Consider the following 21291-nt stretch of genomic DNA (forward strand, 5'->3'; position numbering starts at 1 on the left):
GTTCACCTTTTCTCTAGGTCTCTCCTCTAGGTTGCCTTTCCCATTGGAATATAAGCACCCTCAGGGGGAAGGAACATCTTGATTTCTTGTATTTATATACCGAAGTCTTAGCAAAATTCTTGGTACCTACTAAGCCCTTAATAAATGTCTTATTTATTCATCATGATTCCCCTATCTATGAATTTAGTCCTATTTTCTGCCCTGAGCTTCAGAACATAACAATGTAAATGGTCATTTCAAACTAGATGTGCAAGAGGCATCTCAAACTCAACATGTCCAAAAATACTCATTCCCTTCTCCCCCCCAGCCCCACCCCTTGCCAAATCCTCTTGTTTTCCAGGGCAGTTTTTTAAAAAAATATATATATATCCTCTATCATACATTTTTCTTCAATAGTCAGCTTATGTTCTAATATTTCTTGCTGTATCATATAATCACAGGTTTGTTTCATCCATTCTAGTTTTCACAGTGTCCATTACTTTTCAAGTTTTAGCATTTTTTCTTCGAATATATTTATTCTCTTTCCAGTTATTCCCCCAAGAGTTTTAATTCCATATTTCTTCTGTTATTTCATTTATTCTAAGTATTCTGTCCTTGTAGAAAACAGATTTTTTTTTCCTTTGCTTGCACTTGTTATTGTTACAGAATTGTTCTCTCTCCCTCTAGGTATTAATTAATCAATTAATTTCTAGATCTACTATAATTTTTATATTGATTAGTATTTTCTTAGTTTATTCATCTCTCCAGTTTTAGTTCCTAAACTGGGGCTTTGTACCAGGCTCAGACTTCAGTACCTCCTGCTCTTTTGGGTGGGGGTGGTCAGTCCTGCTTGATCTCACCCTGCATTCCTATGTTGCTCTTCACCTGGAAGTTCCCTTCTCTAGATCTATAAGCTTCAGAACACTGGACCTTCAGAACTCTCCATGGTGTTTCAGGAGAGAATGCAGAGTCCTTGGGATTCCCTGGTCTACATGCCCCATTAGTTGCTGCCACTAAGAGCGGCTTTTCAAGGACCCCACCGGGAGTTTCCATGACCCTAGGAATTTCTGACCAGCCTGGGGCTCTTGCTGGAAAACCCTCAGATCCTATGTCTGGGGACACAGAATGCTGCAGCCTACACATCTTTGGCCTGTCACAGTTAACATGTTGCTGGCCTGTTTGCCTGAGGTAGCACTGGCTGTGTAGGCAGCCCATTCACCTATTGTTCATAGACTTTTGGCTACTCTTTTCTTTGGATTTTAAAAAATCATTACTTTGTCAGGTATGAATTTTAGTTCTTTGTTGGAATAAGTTATGTGTGCACTGAGCAATCCACTTCTGTTCATGTAGCCATATTGACCAGAAGTATTTACTCTGGCTTTTTAACAACCATAATAGCAGAGTCCAAACTATGTCAGGTTGTATCAAGTCCTTGACTTTGAAGGGGCTTTCAAGCTAAATGAGGAGATATACATATAAGATAAATTACAACATAAGGGAATATCAAATGAGCAGTATGGATAATAAGGAAAAAGAGGAGATATTCACTAAAGAGCTAGGTTAGTAGAGAAAGGCTTCACAGTGGACAGGAGAGCATTTGATGCAAGAAAAATTGAACAAAGGCATGGAAGGTGGAAATGTGCATACCATAACTCAGGGACAATAAGTAATCCAGTTAAGCCTGAGTAGAGATGTGGTAGAGGGAAATAAGGGGTGATAACACTGAAGAATTAGGTAAGGAAATTCCCTTAAGGAAATTAAAATTTGGTTGGTCTGAGAAAATATACAAGGAAGAAAGAAATTACCCAAGACATTAGATAATAACAATAAGTGACATCATAAAGTGCTTTATATATATTATATCATTTGTTCTTTATAACAATCTTATGAAGTAGCTATTACAGGTATTATCTCCATTTTACAGATGAAGGAAATGAAATTCAAAGAGATCATGTGACTTGCCCAGGCACACAGATAATGAATGCTGAAGGCAAAATTCAAACCCAGGTCTGAACCTAATCTAAGTCTAATGCTCTTTCCATTATACTACACTGCTGGTCAATAAGTTGTGTGATAGAGAGCGAGCAAATGGGAGAGGAGGAGCCAAGGGAACTTACTTAGGAAGGTGCTAGTTAAAGGAAAGAATATTACTTGATCCAGGTCCTCAAGGATATTGACTTGTATAGGTAGAGAAGACAGAGGAAGTCAAACTCAGTAGCTACAGAGTATGAGTGGAAGTTCAAAGGTGAGAATAAAAATGGCACACTCATAGAATAATTTATAGAGTAGCCTGGCTGGGACAGAGGATGTTTATTGGAAAAAACCCCAGATAAATAGTTGGGATTATAGAGTTCTAAAACTGGACTGCAGTTTGAGAATTTATCTAATTCAGCCCCTTGTTATCAAGAGTAGGCAAATGACTAAAACAATGAAAACACAGAGATGCTAATCTATCTGTAAAGGTCTCTTGGGGGGACAAGGGCATTTGGATAAATCTGTAGACTTTTACAAGGATTAGCAGGACTGACAACAATCATCTTCTGGTTCATAAATGTAGTAATTCTTGCAAAGGATAAATGAATGTATAATAATCAGTACTTGAGGGATTCAAATACCAAGGTACTTTTTAAAGTATTAAAAAAAAACAACTTATTTTAAAAATTCTTTCTTGTTAGCAAATTTTTTAATAGGAAACAAGACAGAGGAATATGATACTAAACAAAGTAATAGGAATGCGTAATAGTTTAACCTTAAACCCGTTAAACCCTGGAAACTCCATTGGCCCCAGCATACTTCTCACTCTGCAATATCCCTCTGCCATGCTAGTCCATGGGTGAGTTTTTCCTGGTGCCTCCATTTTGGAAAAAGGGTCCAGGCCAGGTAAACTTCATTCCTCTCATGGCCATGCTTCTTATTTTCAGGACTTCAACACTATGTCGCTAAGTAGTACTTCTAACCACTCTTTCCCCCGCCACCTCCCCATTTGTGTGTTGTCTTCAACTATTAGAAAATAGGATCCTTGATGGCAAGAACTGTCTTTCTTTCACTTGTACTTGGATCCTCAGTACTTAGCACGTTGCTTAATACTTAGTAAGTGCTTAACAAATCTTGCCCTGTCTAAAATGTAAAGGGTAGGTTTATAATGATTATCTTTAAAATAAGGGAGTTCAATTAGATAGTATCTGACAATCCATTCCAGATAAGGAAATGTAGGGGAAAAAAAGTCTAGTAAATTATAACTACTTTTTAAATTTAGATAGAGGAGAAAGGTAAACTTAGGCAAATGGTGAAGCAGGTGACTTACGTGGATAATATTGCTGAACATAGTAAGCATAGCTTTCAAGAATAAGGGAGAAACTGTAGAAAGAGTGAGAGAAATACAAAATTTTAGGTCATCGTTTCAGAATGTTAAAGAAATCTGAGGAAGAAGAAAATTCCTATCCAACAAGATGGAACTGTGATTACTGTGATTTCAGTTATAAAGAAGTAAAAGATAAAAGAAGGACTGGAAAACAAAAGGATAAGGGGAGAGTGAACAAGGTTTCAAGTTTTGCAGTTAAAAGGTAAATAAGGCTGTAGTAAAGTAAGGTTTGTTCTGTTGCTCTAAGCTCCCTGACACTTTGTGCTGAGTGGCATTTTATTTAAACAACAACAAACTTTTCTGCCTATTCATCTCATGTATGCAGGACATCTCAATGCAGGGAGCACATAAGAAAGAGGCTTTGTGTGAATTGTCCTACGTGGCTCTAAATTTTTAGCCTAAGAAATTGACATTTTTCCTTTAAGGGCACAAAGATATTTTTAAGCTATCAGATTTGCTCTCAAAATAATGCTCTCCCTAGACATTCTAGATCCATCTGGTCTTTTGGAAAAACAGCAGTGAATAGCTTATATTGTGGCTTTTTTCTCTTTTTAACATTACCTTTTCAATTGTTTAAGATAATCATCCTAAAAGAATGGTTGTCACAAGCTTTTCTGTTCTCAAAGACAATCAGTTAAGGAAATAGTTATCAATGGTCCATTCCCTGGTTCAGCAAAGCCAATAAAAGGAATTGACTCCTTTCATTTTACAAATAGGAGCTCATTCTTCTCAGAAAGAACAGGATATTTGCGAAAATATATATTTTCATTGTCCTAACTTTTATAATTCAATAATGCTGTGGTCTGTTCTCTACAGAGACAGAGAACTGGAGATACACAGACAGAGATAGAGAGAATATGTATTTTATTACAAAGGTTTTTGTTAAAAAAAAATTTTTTTTACTAACCTCTTGATCTTGAACTGGTTGGATCACCAAAGTTAGACCTTTCCCATCCCGAACCAAGGTTGTTTAGGAATATCCTTCCACAGATCAAGATCTATCTAATAATCCCCTGACTTCATAAGCTCACATAGTGTAGGACTTAAAAGTAGAGCAAAGTAAGAGGAATGCGAAGAATCAATACTCTTTCCTAAAAAGATCAGTCCTACCTTTTGGCTGTGGCTAACTTTGAGGACTTTAGTCTGAGATTTACAATGAGAGGGAATAATGACAAGTCCCAAAGTCTGTGGTATCTTTCACCCCTCTGCAGACCTGGAATGATATATACCATATCTTAAGTGTCTAGAGTCACTCAAAACCTTTTCCCTGACCAATCTGAGACTAAGGACTGGCTAATTACACTTTCAAATTTTATCCCATTAAATTTGGCTCCCGTGTGGTAAACTAAAAATATATATATATATATATATATATATATATATATATATATAAATACATGAATAAATAAATAAATAAATGAATAAATTTGGCTCCAGATATGTAAGTTTTGAGCAGGGATTGTTTTTTATTCCTTAGCATCACCAATGACTTACCACAAAAGGCACCCGGTTAGAGAGCATTTGTTAAATAGTAGAGAAGACCAATAATCCTTATGAAATCCAATCCACAAGTACTTAAACAAAATAATTAGGGTGAGGAGGGGAAAGATGTACAGATCGGATTGAGTTAAGATGTTGCCTATGTCACAGAATTTCAAACTTGAAAAGTACTTCAGAAACCATCTAGCCAAACTGCTACTGTAAAAAAGAACCCCTATAACAACAATCAATCAATAAACATTTACTAAATGCTTATAACATGTGTAACCAGCAGTTATTCTGCCTTAGCTTGAAAATTTTTAATGAGGGAGGGAAAGAGCCAAAATGGGAGAGTAAAGGCAGGAATTCACCTAAGCTCTCCCAAATTCCCCTCCAACAACTTTAAAACAATGCCTCAAAATGAGCTATGGAGTGGTAGAATCAACAAAAAGGGGGGTGAAAAAAATTTCTAGCCCAAGACAATTTAGAAGGTTTACAGGAAAGGTCTGTCTCACTGTAGTGTGACTGGAGTGTAGTCTAGTGCAGGCTGTTCTATGGCATGCCAACAGCAGGCTTTGGGGGTGACTGAATTTGACAGTGGTGACTTCTGGAGCTCTCAGCGCAAATAGTAAGGAGGTCAGAAAAAAGGTCAGAAAGCTCACTCCTGAAATAGATCCCAAAATGAAGACTCCCAGGAATATTATTGCCAAACTGCAGAGTTCCCAGGTCAAGGAGAAAATACTGCAAGCAGCCAGAAAGAAATAATTCAAACATTGTGAAGCCACAGTCAGTTTTAGAGGATTTAGCAGCTTCTACATTAAAGGATCAGAGGGCTTGGAATGATATTCTAGAGGGCAAAGGAGCTAGGATAAGAACCAAGAATCACCTACCAAGTGAAACTGAGTATAACCCTTTTTAGAAGATATTTAATGAAATAGAGGACTTTTCAAGAATTCCTGTTTGAAAGACCAGAGTTGAACAGAAAATTTGACTTTCAAATAAAAGACTCAAGAGAAGCATAATAAGATAAACAGGAAAGAGAAAGCACAAGGCATTTAATAAGGTTAAACTTTTACATTCCTTCATAGGAAGATGATACTTTTAACTCCTAGGTGCTTTATCATTATTAGGGTAGTTAGAAGTTGTATGCATATAGAGAGGGAATGGATGCAAGCTGGCTATGATGAGATGATATCCATAAAAAAAAAAAAAAATTAAGGGATGAGAGAGAAGAATGCACCGGGAGAAGGGGAAGGGAGAGGTAGAATAGGGTAAATTATCTCTAATAAAAGAGGCATGAAAGAGCTTTTACAGTGAAGGAAAGATAAAGAAGACAGGATGGAGAGCAATGCTTGAACCTTACTCTCATTGGAACTGGCTGAAAGACGGAATAACATACATACATAGTAGGGTAGAGAAGTCTATCTTACCCTACAGGTAAGTAGGGTAAAAATACTAGGAAGGTGATTATAGCAATATGACACAAAGATCATATACTATGATAACTGACCATATCAATAATAAGACCAAAAAAAAATCATGATTATATCTCAAAAGATGCAGAAAAAGCTTTTGACAAAATGCAACACTCATTCCTATTAAAAAACAACAATAACAACAAATCAATAACTAAAAAAAACAGGAATAAATGGAGCTTTCCTTAAAATTATAATTAGCCTTTATCTAAATTATCAAAAAGTATTATCTATAATGAGGATAATAAGCCAGGAGCCTTTCCAATAAGATTAGGGGTGAAGCAAGGATATTCATTAATCTTCACTATTATTCAATATTGTACTATAAATGCTAACTATAGAAATGCGAGAGAGGAACAAGGAATTAAGGGAATTAGAATAGGCAATGAAAAATAAAACTATGATTTATATTTAGAGTACCCTAGAGAATCAACTAAAAAACTAGTTGAAATAATTAACATTAGCAAAGTTTCAGGATATAAAATAAAGCCACATAAACAGTCAATTTTTCTATATATTACCAACTATGTGCAGCACAAGAAATAGAAAGAGAAATTCCATTTAAAATAACTGTAGACAATATAAAATACTTGGGATTCTACCTACTAAAACATACCAGGGAACTATAGCAACACAAATGCAAAACACTTTTCACACAAATAAAATCAGATCAGAACAACTGGGAAAATATTAATTGCTCATGGGGTAGACCAAGCCAATACTGTATGCTTCTTGGATGAGAGGCAATATTAGAGTCATATGAAAAAATGCTCTTAATCCCTATTGATTAGAGAAATGCAAATTAAAACAACTCTGAGGTACCATCTCACACTTATCACATTGGTTAATATGACAGAAAAAGAAAATGATACAAGTTGGAGGGGATGTGGGAAAACTGGGACACTAACACACTGTTGGTGGAGTTGTGAACTTCTTCAACCATTCTGGAGGGCAATTTGGAACTATGACCAAAGGGCTATCAAACTGTGTGTACTCTTTGACCCAGCAATACCACTACTAGGTCTGTATCCCAAAGAGATTAAAGAAAATTAAAAAAGGAAAAGGACCTATATCTACAAAAATATTTTCTAGCAGCTCTTTTTGTGGTGGCAAAGAATCAGAAATTGAGGGGCTACCTATCAACTGGAGAATGGCTGAACAAGTTAAGCCATGAGACTGTGATGGAATACTACTGTGCTCTAACTAACGACAAGCAGGAGGCATGGAAAAGACTTACATAAACTGATGCAAAGTGAAATGAGCAGAACCAGGAGAACACTGTACACAGTAATAGCAATACTGTATGATGATTATGAATGACTTAGTTATTCTTAGCAATACAAAGATTCAAGACAATTCTGAAAGACTCATGATGAAAAATACTATCCACCTTCAGAGAGAGAACTGATGGAATCTGAATGCAAATCAAAGTGTACTACTTTTTACTGTGTGTGTGTGTGTGTGTGTGTGTGTGTCTTCTTTTTGTCTGTTTTCTTTCACGGCATGACTGATATGGAAATATGTTTTGCATGAGTATACATGTATAACAAATATCAAATTGCTTGCCTTCTCAGTAAGGGAGAGGATAGGTAGGGAGGGAAGTAATGTGGAACTCAATATAAAAAAATCCAAATATTAAAAATTGTTTTTACACATAATTGAAAAAATATTTAATTAAAAAAATTAATGAGAGGGAACCTACAACTTCCCAAAGTAGCCTATTCTATTTTTGGATAACTCTATCAGTAAGTTTTTCTTAATGTCACATGTAAATTTACCCATTGACACCTTCTACGCATTCTATATAATTCTGTCTTCTGGGGCTAAACAGAACACACTTTTTCCATTTTCTACATGACTACCATTCAAAAAATATATGTTCCCTACGCTTTCTCCAGGCTAAATATCTCCATTCTCGTTAACTGATACTCAGATGGCATGGATTCATTGAACTTTGTCACTCCTGTTACCTTCCTATGCAAGCTTTCTTTTCCAAAAATGTGGTACCTAGAATCAGTTTTAAGTGTAGTCTGACCAGGGCAGAGTAGACTTTCCTATTGCTGGAAACCATGCCTTTCAATGCAGCCTAATATCTAAGTGATTTTTTGGCAGCAATATTGTACTATTGATTCACATTGAGGTATGCCAGAGAATTGAACTGGAATATGTTCAGAGGAAGGCAATAAGGATGGTGAGGGGACCAGAGGGAAAAACAAAAAAAACCTTATATTCAACAAAGGCATTAGCTTGAAAAAAAGCTCTGAGGTGGACATAAATGTAGTATAAATAGCTAGCTACAAGATGATAAAGGGGAAAAGCAATTTGACTTGTTCAGTTTGGTCTTGTGACAGAATTAGTAAAGGGCAGAAAATGCAGAGAGAGAGATTTTGGCTAAACATAAGGACACAGTAACAATCAGAGTTGTGCAAAGGCTGAATGGGCTGCTTTGTGAGGCAGCAGGCTCCCCATCACTTCACATTTATACATATAGTCAAAGATAACCCTTTGTCAAGAAGAATGCAAAGGAGTTTCTCATTCATGTACCAAATACAATTAGATTCCTGACTTACAATCCAATTTTTGATAGCATGCGAGCCAATGACCACATACTTGGATTTCAGAAAATAGTCTGGACAATATAAAGAAATGTGGGCTAGATGATAGATGGAAAGGACAAAAAAGTTGATATTAATACATCTATGCAACTTTAACACAGTCAGCCGTCCTAGGGAATCTGTCTTTGCTCTTATGAGGCTATTTAATGTTTTAAACAATGACAATGATTTGTCTTGTACTTAAATTTTTAAAAGGTACCATACTTACTTGGATTAAAAACAAACAGCAGCAAAAATACAGAAGGTTAATGTGTGGCTAGCAAAAGTTTGTATGGAAAAAGATCTGGGGGTTTTAGTGGGCAGCAAGTTCTGTGTGAGACGACAGGCAAAAAACGGTATTGTGGTCTTAGGCTGCGTTAAAAGAAGAGAGGCTCTAGAATGAAAAAACTGAAATTTTCACTGTATTCTGCTCCACTTGGATCATGGCTTGAGTACTGTGTTCACTTCTGGATACCACATTTTAGGAGGAGCACTGAAAAATTCTAGTGCATCTAGAGAGGTCAGGTGATTTGGAAGCCGTTATATGAGGCCTCTTTGAAGAAACTGAGGTTATCTGATTTGGAGAAGAAAAGACTTTGACAGGAAATGTGGTAGTTGGTGCCAAACACTAGAAAGTCCTTCATACGGAAGAGGGCCTGGGTTTGTTTTGCATCTACCCAGATGGAAGTTTCTGATACACAGATTTTGGTTTAGTGTGAGGAAAAACCTTCAATTAGAGCCGTCCCAAAGTGGAATGGATTGTTTTGGGAGGTAGTACATTCCAAATCATAGACATTCTTCAAGTGAAAGCTAAATAACCATTTGTCAGTGATGTTGTACCTATTATCATTTATATGATTTGGACCAAGACTCTTCCAAGGAAGAGGAATATAATATTTAATGATATAACTAATGCTTGAAACCTTTTATTTACAACACACAGAACTTTCCTGATGTTATTTCATATCCCATACCTTAGACTGGTTTGCCGAAGTTTTGCCCTTAAAATGTATCATAATAATAGCTAACATGTGCCAGGTAGGGTGTTAAGCCCTTTACAATGATCACATTTAATCATGTTTCCCTGGGAGGTAAGTGCTATTACTATCTCCATTTTACAGATAAGAAAACTGAGGCAAATGGAGGCTAAGTGACTTGCCCAGGGGTCATGCAACTAGTAAGTGTCTGAAGCTGCATTTGAACTCAGGTCTTCCTGTCTGCCTAACCCAGGTTCAATGCTGTGTTCATTGCACTATCATGTCATTTGTTTGTATGTTTCTTTCACACACACACACACACTCTCCCATACTGTTTCTTTATTCTGAAGTAATGGTTTAAGGGCAAAGGAAAACTTGAAAAAAATTTGTCAGGCTTTACTGCTTAAATATACTTGCCCATAAAATTCAGTTCTAAAATAACATGCATTGGGGGCAGCTAGGTGGTGCAGTGAGTAGAGCACCAGCCCCGGAGTCAGAGCGACATGAGTTCAAATCTGGCCTCAGACACTTGACACACTTACTAGCTGTGTGACCTTGGGCAAGTCACTTAACCCCAATTGCACTGCTTCCCCCCCCAAAAAAGGATAAAATAACATGCATTATTCCAAAACTGATACAAAAATCATCTAAGACAATTTTTAGGAAACAGATACAGATACAAGACTTGAAGTTTCTTATCTAGTACAACAAGGGGGAAATCAATGATAATCTAATAACGTCCTTCATTTCCCTTATTCTGAATTCTGTATATGTTGCTAAGAGATATACGGTCTTGTGATTTTTAGTTTCTCAGTACTCTATAATAGGTAATACTTCATATTTAAACTCTAACATATATGACTGATAATTGATTTTGCTAATTTAAGAATTTAATACTTTTACTAGTTAAGACTCTGTTATTGTGTTAGACGAATGTAGAGTTACACCTCATGAAAACAAAGTTCTATTTACAGTTCAATCTAAGTATTAGTTGTTTCAATAGATTACAAGTGATAGATCATCTCTATGATATTGATTTGGAAAACATTTTTATAACTAGTAATTAAATGTTTTTAAAAATATTTAGTTGTTGCTATATACTAGAGAGTACCTGTGTTTTTTTCTAATGAGGGTCATTGATGGTATTCCCTCTATACTGATATTGTTCCAAACAGCTAAATTAAGTTCCATTGCATTATCTACTGCTTTTCATTACATGAAAATGATATTATTAGAAACTATAAATTATAAACAGTTTTGATAATAAAATATAAACCATGATGTCATAGGCTTATTCCTGGTACATGGAAAACATCAAACAAAAACATATACATTACATAATAATAGAGTACTAAAAAAGCCATTTAGCATTTATGTTCATAGAACCAAATTATAAAAATAAATTTTAAAGTAACCCCACTGCAGCTTTACTAACAGGTTGCCATAAAATAGCTTCTGGGTTATTGCTTAGGTAATTTGCATTTTTCTTTTTGATATTATATATAAAAAATTCTAAAAAATAATGGAAAATGAGTTGCTGAGTGACCCATTTACCAGCAGTCTTATTGAAATAGAAATGAATAAATACATCTTAAACAGCTACAGTACTTGCAGTTCTGAATTCCTGCTGTGTTAAATGTCTTTGCAAATTTAAAGAAAAATGCTAGATTTTCTTTTTTTTTGGGGGGGGGAGGAAGAGATTATATCCAATTAAGTTTGTCTTAAGTGTATAGAAAAATATCAGTAGCAAGCATTAACCATACTTGATTCTTAAAATGAGGGCATAACCCCATTTAGCTGAACCAGAGTAACAGATGCATAGAAGGTATTAAAATTTGCTTTCTGGAGAGATCAAATCTTCCCCTTTATTCCATTAGATATACTGAATACTAGACTATCTTGTTTTGCTTTATTGTTATTTTTGTTAAAGTACTGTGAATATAGTACTGTTAAAAATGTATTCATAAATCCATGAATGGCTCATTCCATGGTGATGAATTCAAAAATCTATGAATGAGTGCACAGCTCATTCCATAACTATGACTATCATGCCCTGCAGTCTTAATTTGAAGTATCTGTGTAAGATAAACTTTAGTAGACTATATATGTACAAGAGTTTCCCACACATGCACTAATACCTGGTTGTTACTTTTTATATACAAAATGGAGTGACGACTAGGACAGATGGGAGAGTGGTGTGACTTCTTCTGGAACAGGTGCAACGTTAAAGTAACAATCATTTGTGAGAATATTTTCGGCAGTAACTAAAAGGGCAACCAGCTCCATTTGCATACCTCAAATGCCCTTCAATGTAAGTAATTAAAATATTTTGAATTCTTTTGCTGTTATATAAACAATGTTTTAATTTAAGAGGAGCCCCAGTAGTGATTTTTTAAAAGTAGACTACAATTGAGATAAGGTTACTTGAAAGTGAAAAGAGGAAGGGGGGGGTGGGGCCTGAGAAGGAGGAGCCAGGGAGGACAAGGGGAGAAAACGAATTTTAAATTTCTTGCTCCTATTCAAGATTCAATCAAGTGAAAGAATGTGCTTCTGTAACTGACAGTTGGACACAGACACTGTGACTGTGAAGTAATGAGAAGGTCACATTTACATGCAAGGCTACTCTGATCATTCTGGATGGCTGGAGCATTCTTTTTAGGGAGGGTTGTGTGTGTCTGGAGGACAGCACAGTAAGAACTTTGTGAGGCATCTTGAGTCACGAGTGTCAAGAATTCCCAGGCATTCCTGAGAAATTTAGTTCGATCACAAGTACCCCAGAATATCAACAGAAAAGTATTACTCTTTTATGCCAAATATGTTTTTGGAACTACTGGCTGGGATAATCTGGCATGGGTCTAGGAGACAAAAGATAACTTTATCTGACTTATGAAATATATATTACATTAGGATATATTTTCACATGGAACCTGCATATTGGATTTTTCTTCGAAATTGATCCTTTCTCTATTTTTTTAAAATAGCTTAATCCCTTCAGCTGTCCTATCAATAATGATAACCAATTATTATTTTCACAGCACCCACAAATATGTGACTTATTCTTTAAAATCTGATATCCAAAAGAAAATCATGTTAAGAATAGGACAGTTTTCTTTACATCAAGAAAATGACCAATAATTGAAAGTAAGTAATTTAAGGTAAACTGTTTTTTTTCCACTAGTATTGGTTTTTATCAGGAGAGGGATCCAGGGGTGGGGAACCTACAACCTCAAGGCCACATGGCCTTCTAGGTCCTTGGGTGCAGCCTTTTGACCGAGTCCAAGTTTTACAGAACAAATCCTTTTATTAAGGGTATTTGTTTTATGAAGTTTGGATTCAGTCAAAGGGCCACACTTGAGGACCTAAAGGGTCACATGTGGCCTCAAGGTCCTAGGTTCCACACCGCTGGATTAGACCTACTGTTATAGGGAATTCCTAGAGGAGGAAGTTTCTTCTACCAAATATAGGTTGTTACCTTTTCAACTTATTCTTATAGTATTACCTCAAGGACTGAGATGTTAAGAAGTTACTAAGTAGTAACTGACAAATTTTCAGTGAAATAATAAAGCAAACCATTAATTTGAAAACAAATGGTCAACATAGTCTCAATACCGGTATACCGATCTTTTTTCAGACATTAGCCAGGTGCCACCATGCACAAACCAAAAGATGCTGACCAAAACTAAGAGTGAAATCAAAGTTTTAAGATTTCAGTTATTACCTCCCCATTCAATTTCATTTCACACATTTCAAACACAATCTTCTCCATCCAAAATCTGTTTTCTGAACGTAACAAGTGCATGCTTACCTTTGTGCTTTTTACTCATACTTTTCCTACCCCCTGGAATCCTCTCCTTGGGTAAGAGATTTCATCTCTTGCTCAAGAATTATCTGAAATCCAACTAGCCCCATGAAACTTCCTCCAAGGATTCTAGCTCAATCAGTCATCAGATATATATTAATTAAGCTTTGACTATATGCTAGTAAATGTGCTAGGCCCTGTGTGGACAAGTACAAAGAATTAAATATCTCTGCTAACAATAAGTTTATCTTACCATTTTAATGGTCAAATAATAGTTATACCTAAAATATAATGTATGTATATATAAACACACATGTATATACATATGTATGTAAATATATGTGTATTTATAGTAGTTAAATACAAGATAGTTTGGGAGGTAGGGAGCTAGCAGGTGGGGTGTACAGGGCAAGACTTCATGCAGAAGATATTGCCAAAATTGCATATTAAAGAGAGGCTCTCTATAAAGGTGGAGGTAAGGCGGGAGTGCATTTCTGGAATGGGGGACAGCCAACACAAAGGATGAAAAGACATGAAAAAAATATATAAAAGATGAAGCATTGTGTATGAGGAAAAGAGTCCAGAAGCTAGTCTGGCTGGATCACAAAGTATAGGAACAAGAGTAATGTCCAATGAGACTTCAAATATAGGTTGGGGTCATACTGTTTAGGGCTCTAAAAGCTAAATAGAGGAGCTTAAATTTTATCCTATGGGCAAGAGAAAGGCACTAGAATTGACAAAATAGAAAAGTTAAGTGGTCAGATCCATACTTAATGGAAATTAATATGCCAACAACATGCAGGATGGACTGGAGTGGTGAGAGACTTGAGGCTGGGAGACCAGACCGATTAGGTGGCTGTTGCAATAATACAGGTTGTAAAGGTGTGTAAGTGCAGAGAAAGGACTGGGTCTGAGAGATGTTATAATCTCTTTTTCATCAGAATTCCTACAATATTTACTATTTAAATTACTCACTTCATTACTTTTAATCACTGTACATTGGAATCTGAGGTTCTGGGTTCAAATCCCAGTTTTGACACTCACTACCCATATGACTTTGGCAAAATTTATTTAGCCTCTCTGGAGGAAATTTCCTTGTCTGCAAAATGGGGAAGGGAGGGAGGTGTGCACTACCTTTAATAGCCCCTTTTAGTATCCCTTTTGAATCTAAATCTATGACCCTCTGTTTCCTGTCAGTGAAACAAGTTGAAGTTAAAAGGGGGGCATCTCCATCAATCGGGGAATGGCTAAACAAATTGTGGTATATGAATGCAATGGAATACTATTGTGCTATAAGAAATGAGGAGCAGATGGATTTCATAAGAACCTGGAGAAACATATGATCTGATGATGAGTGAAGGGAGCAGGACCAGGAGAACATTGTACACAACCACAGACACATTGCTCCTGTGATGACTAACTTTGATAGACTTGGTTCTTCTCAACAATGCAAGGGTCTAAGACAGCTCCAAAAGACTTATGATGGAAAACACTATCCACATCCAGAGAAAGAAGTGCTAAGTCTGAATTCAGATTGAATCACACTATTTGCTCCCTCTTTATTTTATTTTATCTTTGGTTTTGTTTCATCCTTCTCATGATTCATCTCGTTGGTTATAATTCTTCTTTACAACTTGATTATTGGGAAAATAAGTTTAATGTGAAGGTATATATAGAGCCTATATCAGATCACATGCCATCTTGGGGCGGGGGGAGAAAATTTGGAACTCAAAAACTTGTGGAAAAGGGGGCCATCTCTCATAATCATTCTCTAACCTTAAAGTAGTACTCCTCTGCAACTAATGGCTGTTCATCCATTAATGTTAATAAAGCTAAATTGTTCTTTTGAATAATTTTAAACAAACTGAATAAAGTCTGGCACATATAAAAGGCAAATTTAGTAAGCAAGCTTTCACCTACAGGTATGCTGCTAAGCCTACTAGATCATTTGGTCTCTTGTATTCTAAGTTAAATGACCTTTATGACATCTGTGCTGGAGAGATTGGGGGTGGAGTGGAGGTGGAGGAGTGATGAAAAGGGAGAATAAGGTACTTAAACGCTTCATTCTCTCCATTTCATTAGAATGTAAGCTCCTTGAAGGGAGAGACTGTGTTCTACTTATCCTTTTATCAGCAATTCTTAGCACTGTGCCTCTGTATATTTAGCAGGCAATTAATACAGAATTATCTTCAGAGAAGACAGACCCTGAAAACTAAAATTCTTTCTCAATCATAGCTAGTGTCACATGGTGTCTGCTCAAATTTAAAAGCTCAGGTTAAAAACTGAAGCTCTTATGATAACTTTTTCATGCTATAATTTTCCATTTCCAGAATTCCACTGAAAGATTCTCAAAAAGCAGGAAAAAACCTTTAGGTTGGTAGTATAACATATTAAGCTACAAAGGCCTTTGGAGAAACTCTAGTCTGCTTTCCTCATTCTATGGATGAGGAACTGGAAGCTCAGATTGGTTATGAGCCTTGTCCAAGGTCACGTGGATGGCAGAATTTATACCAGAACTTAAGTCTTCTGTCTTTTACCTTAGTTTTAATTACATATTAAAAATGTCAGAAAATCCAATGGAAAAAAGAGCTGGACTTGGAGTCAGGAGGACTTGAGTTCAAAATCTGCCTTAGGCAATTATAACCTGTGTGACCTTGGATAGTCACTTAACTTCTCAGGGCCTCAGTTGGCCTCATATAAAGTGAGGGAGTTGGACTCAATGGCCTCAAAATTCCCTTCAGGTACTAAATCTATGCTCCCATGACAATAGCAATAATTTGAGAAATAGTTATCTGACCATTTTGTTTAAAGAGAAAAAAAAATCAGTTCTAATGCTATTGTGGTGTATTTTACTTTACTGAGATGTAATGGCAATCACTTTAAACAAATAAATCACAGATATTTTGAGAGGTCATAATATATCATTTTTATACCCTGAGATATTTTAGATATATTATGTTAGATATATTAATATACAATCTATGATTTCATACATGAGAATTCCCAATGTTGAAATTTCTACTAAGAATGATAAAAATTTATCTATGACTTAGCAAATATGCTGTAGGGGGTTACCTGAAGCCGAAAGAAACTTAGAGATCATGGAGTCCAATCTCCTTCATTTTATGGATGAAGAAACTGAAGACCAGCAGTTAAGGGTTAGAGGTACTTAGCAGACAAGTCACTTAGGATCCTCACACATCACATACAAAATATGCAGATTTGCTCTGATGATCCTACCTGACTATTCAGGATAACTAATCCAAAAAAGTAGTATGAACCCATGGTCTCCCTGGTTCAAACCCAGAGTTCTTCCACTGCTGCCTCTGAATTTTACACATAATTTAGTTAAAATGCTCTACTGTTACAGGGAATAAGAGCAATAATCAAGCAAAGACACATTAGTATTTATTATGTGCCAGACCCTACGCATTATAATAGTCTTTCCACTAAATCAAGCTGCTGCCTTCATATTCACAACTCAGAACCAAGGCTATTATATTTCCTTTCCGTGGTTTTTAAAATTACCCATTTTAAGAAGCAGTCAGTAATTAGCTTTATCCAAAATACTTAACATCACATTTTAGTCTAATGAAAAATTTCATCAATCTGTATAAAACAAAATACTGAATAAAAGAGCTTAATTTTTCACCTTCCTGTTTCTTCCCACAAAGGATAGTTGTATTTTTTAAAACAATATTCAAACTTGACTGTTATTTTAAATCTCTACTTACAGATAAAAAAGTTGTTATTTTATACTCTGCAATTATGAAGACCAATTTTATTTGAATAAGGTGAGGCAAGTCATGATAACTTATAAATTACTAGAAAATTCTCAAAGCTTCACCAGGAAAATAGTAATATAATTTGTTAACTTCTGTTAACAATGTAATAATAATTTATGCATTCATTTTATTAAAACTAATACATCATTGAACTTTGAAACCTGCACTCAAAGACCTGAGAAATCAAGTTTTTGTTGTCTTTTTTTTTTTTTAATTATCTCTGGCAGTTATTTTTACCCAATGCTTAAAGAGGATATTATCTGGCTACTTGCTTCTCACCTTGTCATCTAATATCCAGGACACTGATACAAATGAGAGAGAATTCAGGAGACTCAGAAGGGATGCATAATCAATTTATAGCTTACATATAATTTTTATTTAACAGTTTCTCGTTACTCCCACAATCAACCACAAGAATACATTACATACACATCTAGTTATCTTTCTGAATCACTCTATCCCTTTCTGATGAGGGCACAGTCTCTGGGAACCCCCTTGAATCTGGAATACGGTCTCTAGGAGCCTCCTTGAATTCTCCTTGAATCTTCCAATTAGATCTGGCCTTCCCCTGAGACTATAGCCTTACATTATCATTAGGCCCAAATCTCTACCTAAGCCTTGCCCTCTATTGTTACTATCGATATGCATGCCTTCAGTTACTTCCCAACCCTGATATTATCAATATCCATGCCTTCAGCTACTTCCCACCCTTAATCTCATTCTCTTGGTTCCTGGACTCTGACCTCATTTCATCCTCCTTAGACTCCTCCTCAGGACCCTCCCTAAAGCCCTCCTCTAATCACCCCAGAAGACCCGTCAATCCCTCCTAAAATCTTTGTGTATATAATCTCCATCTTGCCTCTATGAAGGCGCTCAGATTCAATCTAGCTCAGTAGATTGAATCCGGCCTGCTTGTGAAAACAGGTGTCACAAAGGGTGGGATTTCTTAAGACAACCCATTATGGTGAATCCCCAATAAACCTTGTCTTTTCCATTGGCTGAGAAGGCTTGAGTCGAATTCCTTCAGTAGGACCCGGCGTGTAGGTATTTTGGGGTCTTGAGCACCACTAGAAACCTATGGTTCCCTACCATAATCATTTTTCCTTATACCTCTTCATTTCCATAATGTTTTTTACATAATCCTCAAAATATGATTTAAATTTAACACTCTAAGCAGTTATATTTAAGAAATTTCTTTACAAGAGCAATTTCCATGTGTTATAAAATTTTTCTCCTTTGATCCCCAAAGCAACTTTCTGACATAAAGAGTAGAGGTGCTGTCCTCATTTTATATATGAAGAAACAGAGGGTCAAAGAGGTTAAACAACTTGCCCAAAGTCTCACTGCTATAGAATTTAAATAAAAATTAAGTATTCATTATGTGAAAACCCCTCAAATACTATTAGTAAAGAAAATTACTTCCTGGCCACCACAAAACATGCTTATATTTCTTTTCCCAAAATGGAGGATGCTTTTGGAATTCTGAGGAAAAAAAATACCTGATGTAAGAATCAGTCTGTGAGCACAAAAAAAATTACACAGTGAAAATAAATGATTTGGTCAACATGATAAAGGGGGAAAGTCCTTAAAATCTATCTTGAAGTTACATGCTTCAAAAAATTTTTTCGTCTGCTTGTGACCATTTTTATGATCACCAAATTACTGTATGTGTAGGTAATGAAATCTTATTAACCTTGACTCTTTTAATTCAAAATTTAAGATGATCTTATATCAGTTGAAACACATTTAACCCTGTGAAGTCTATGAAGAAAATGTTGCTAAGCAAATAATTAACACCATGATTTCTGGTCATGTTGAATCAAAGTAAATGAACTGCCTTAGGAAGTTTTACTTTTAAACTCACTGGTTGCATGTAAGTCATTGCAACATTTCAAGGGTTATATATAAAGACAATGAGATAATGTAAACAAATGTGGGTAAATACTAGGAAAAAATATTATGTTCTATTCACTAGATTTGCTTGAAATTATTAAAACCACAATCTTTTAAAAAACCATATTTTCAACAAATTCATTCATTCATTTAGATATTTATTCTTCTTGATAACATTTTCATTGTATTTAAATGTTCTAAAAATACCTTCCCTACCATAACCTTTTCAAATAGGAAATATATTATCAGTCCTCCTTCTCTTGTCTACAAATGAGGAAACTGAGGCTCACTGAGATACAAGTAAACACTAGTCAGCTCTTTCCATTGTGATGTGTGGCAATATTTACTATGCAGTTAAGGGAATACAAAAACAACTAACACTGGATGCTAATAGAGCTCACTACCTAGTGAGGTGTGGGATAAAGCACTATCTTAAGAATGTCTTAAGTGAATATAAATGAGGCATTGTAGCTGCTAGGAAGAGGAAGAGATCTTTTGGCTTCTTTCCTGAAATTAGCCCACCTTAATGAGGATTTTATCTTATATATCAAGGAAACTGAGTACTATAAAATATATGGCCCAAAAGAATATATAAAAGAGACATGATCCTTATTTTCAGGCCAACAGTTCCCTGAATCTTTCTCCTTAATTTTACAGAGAATAATATGAAATGCCAAATTCCTAAGGCATTATTTATTCTTCAAGTCTTTCATGTCATTGAGGGCAGGGCACTTTTACATTTGCATTCCTAGTACTTGGCATAATGCCTGGCACAAAGAGGTGCTTAACAAATGCTTGTTGATCAAGTAAGTGACTAGCTAGAGGTCTTGGTTCAAGAACCCAGGGTTGCTTCCATGAATAATGTGTTGGAGCAGAATTATAGTGGGATATCAGGTATTAAGTACATGATAACAAGACTAGATAATGGATCATTTTTTTCTATTTTTTATGCAGCTTCTAGATTGAATCTTCACTGCCTCATAATAATACCACTGAAATTTAAACTGAGAACTGTCTTTTAAAATTTTTTATAATAAATAATAAAACTTAAGAAGAGGGGCTGGAATAATAATTTCCTGATATATAAAACTCCTAGATGGGTTTTCACTTTCTCTGCAACTTTAAGTCTTTTTTTAAATTGAATTTTATTTTGTTTTCAGTTCCAGATTCCCTTCCTCTCCCACTGTATCCCCTATGCATGGAAAAAGCAAGAAACACAAAAGTCATTACCAATATGAAGTCACACAAAATAAATTTCTGCATGAGTCATATTCCAGGAAAAAAAAAGAGAAGAAAAAGATACTTCGATCTACATTTTATCAGTTCTCTATATGGAGATAGTTCATCTGGTTCTGCTCACTTCACTTGGCATCACTTCATTCAAGTCATCCCAGGTTTTTCTGAAACGATTTCCTTCATTGTTTCTTATAACAGTATTCCATCACAATCATAAACAATAACTTCTTCCCCATTTGATAAGCATCCCTTCAGTTTCTAATTCTTTGCCACCACAAAAAGAGTTGCTATACAAATTTTTGTACACATAGGTCTTTTTCAATTTCTTTTGATCTGTTTGGGGTACAGACCTAGTAGCAATATAGCAGAGTCAAAGGGGATGCAACGTTTAAAAGCTTTTTGGGCAAAGTTTTATGGTGCTTTCTAGAATGATTGGATTAGTTAACAGCTCCACTCCATTCATGTACCTATTTTCCGACATCCCCTCCAGCATTTGTCATTTTCCCCTTCTGTCATCTTAACCAATCTGATCCATGTGAGGTGATACCTCAGAGTTGTTTTAATTTGCATTTCTCTAATTAACAGTGATTTAGAGCAGTTTTTATATGACCATAAATAGCTTTGTTTTTTAATCTGAAAATTGTCTGTTCATACCCTCTGATCATTTATCAATTGAAGAATGACTTGCATTTTTATAAATTTGACTCAGTTCT

At 35.5% G+C, this 21291-nt stretch overlaps 1 protein-coding gene and 1 long non-coding RNA gene across 2 annotated transcripts in view; one reads left to right on the forward strand and one right to left on the reverse strand.

The window, feature by feature from the left end:
* The window catches only part of LOC118837740 (pseudouridine 5'-phosphatase), a 178446-nt gene that overhangs the window by 14406 nt on the left and 142749 nt on the right, over positions 1 to 21291 (reverse strand). The window lies entirely within an intron of this gene.
* LOC118837741 overlaps positions 12123 to 21291 on the forward strand; it is a 47483-nt gene continuing 38314 nt past the window's right edge. Inside the window, exons 1-2 of the long non-coding RNA XR_005009577.1 lie at positions 12123 to 12176; positions 12901 to 13006. This is a non-coding gene — a long non-coding RNA (uncharacterized LOC118837741). The remainder of the gene's footprint in view (positions 12177 to 12900; positions 13007 to 21291) is intronic.

The sequence above is a fragment of the Trichosurus vulpecula genome, chromosome 2 (genome assembly GCF_011100635.1).
Source record: "Trichosurus vulpecula isolate mTriVul1 chromosome 2, mTriVul1.pri, whole genome shotgun sequence".
NCBI lineage: Eukaryota > Metazoa > Chordata > Mammalia > Diprotodontia > Phalangeridae > Trichosurus > Trichosurus vulpecula.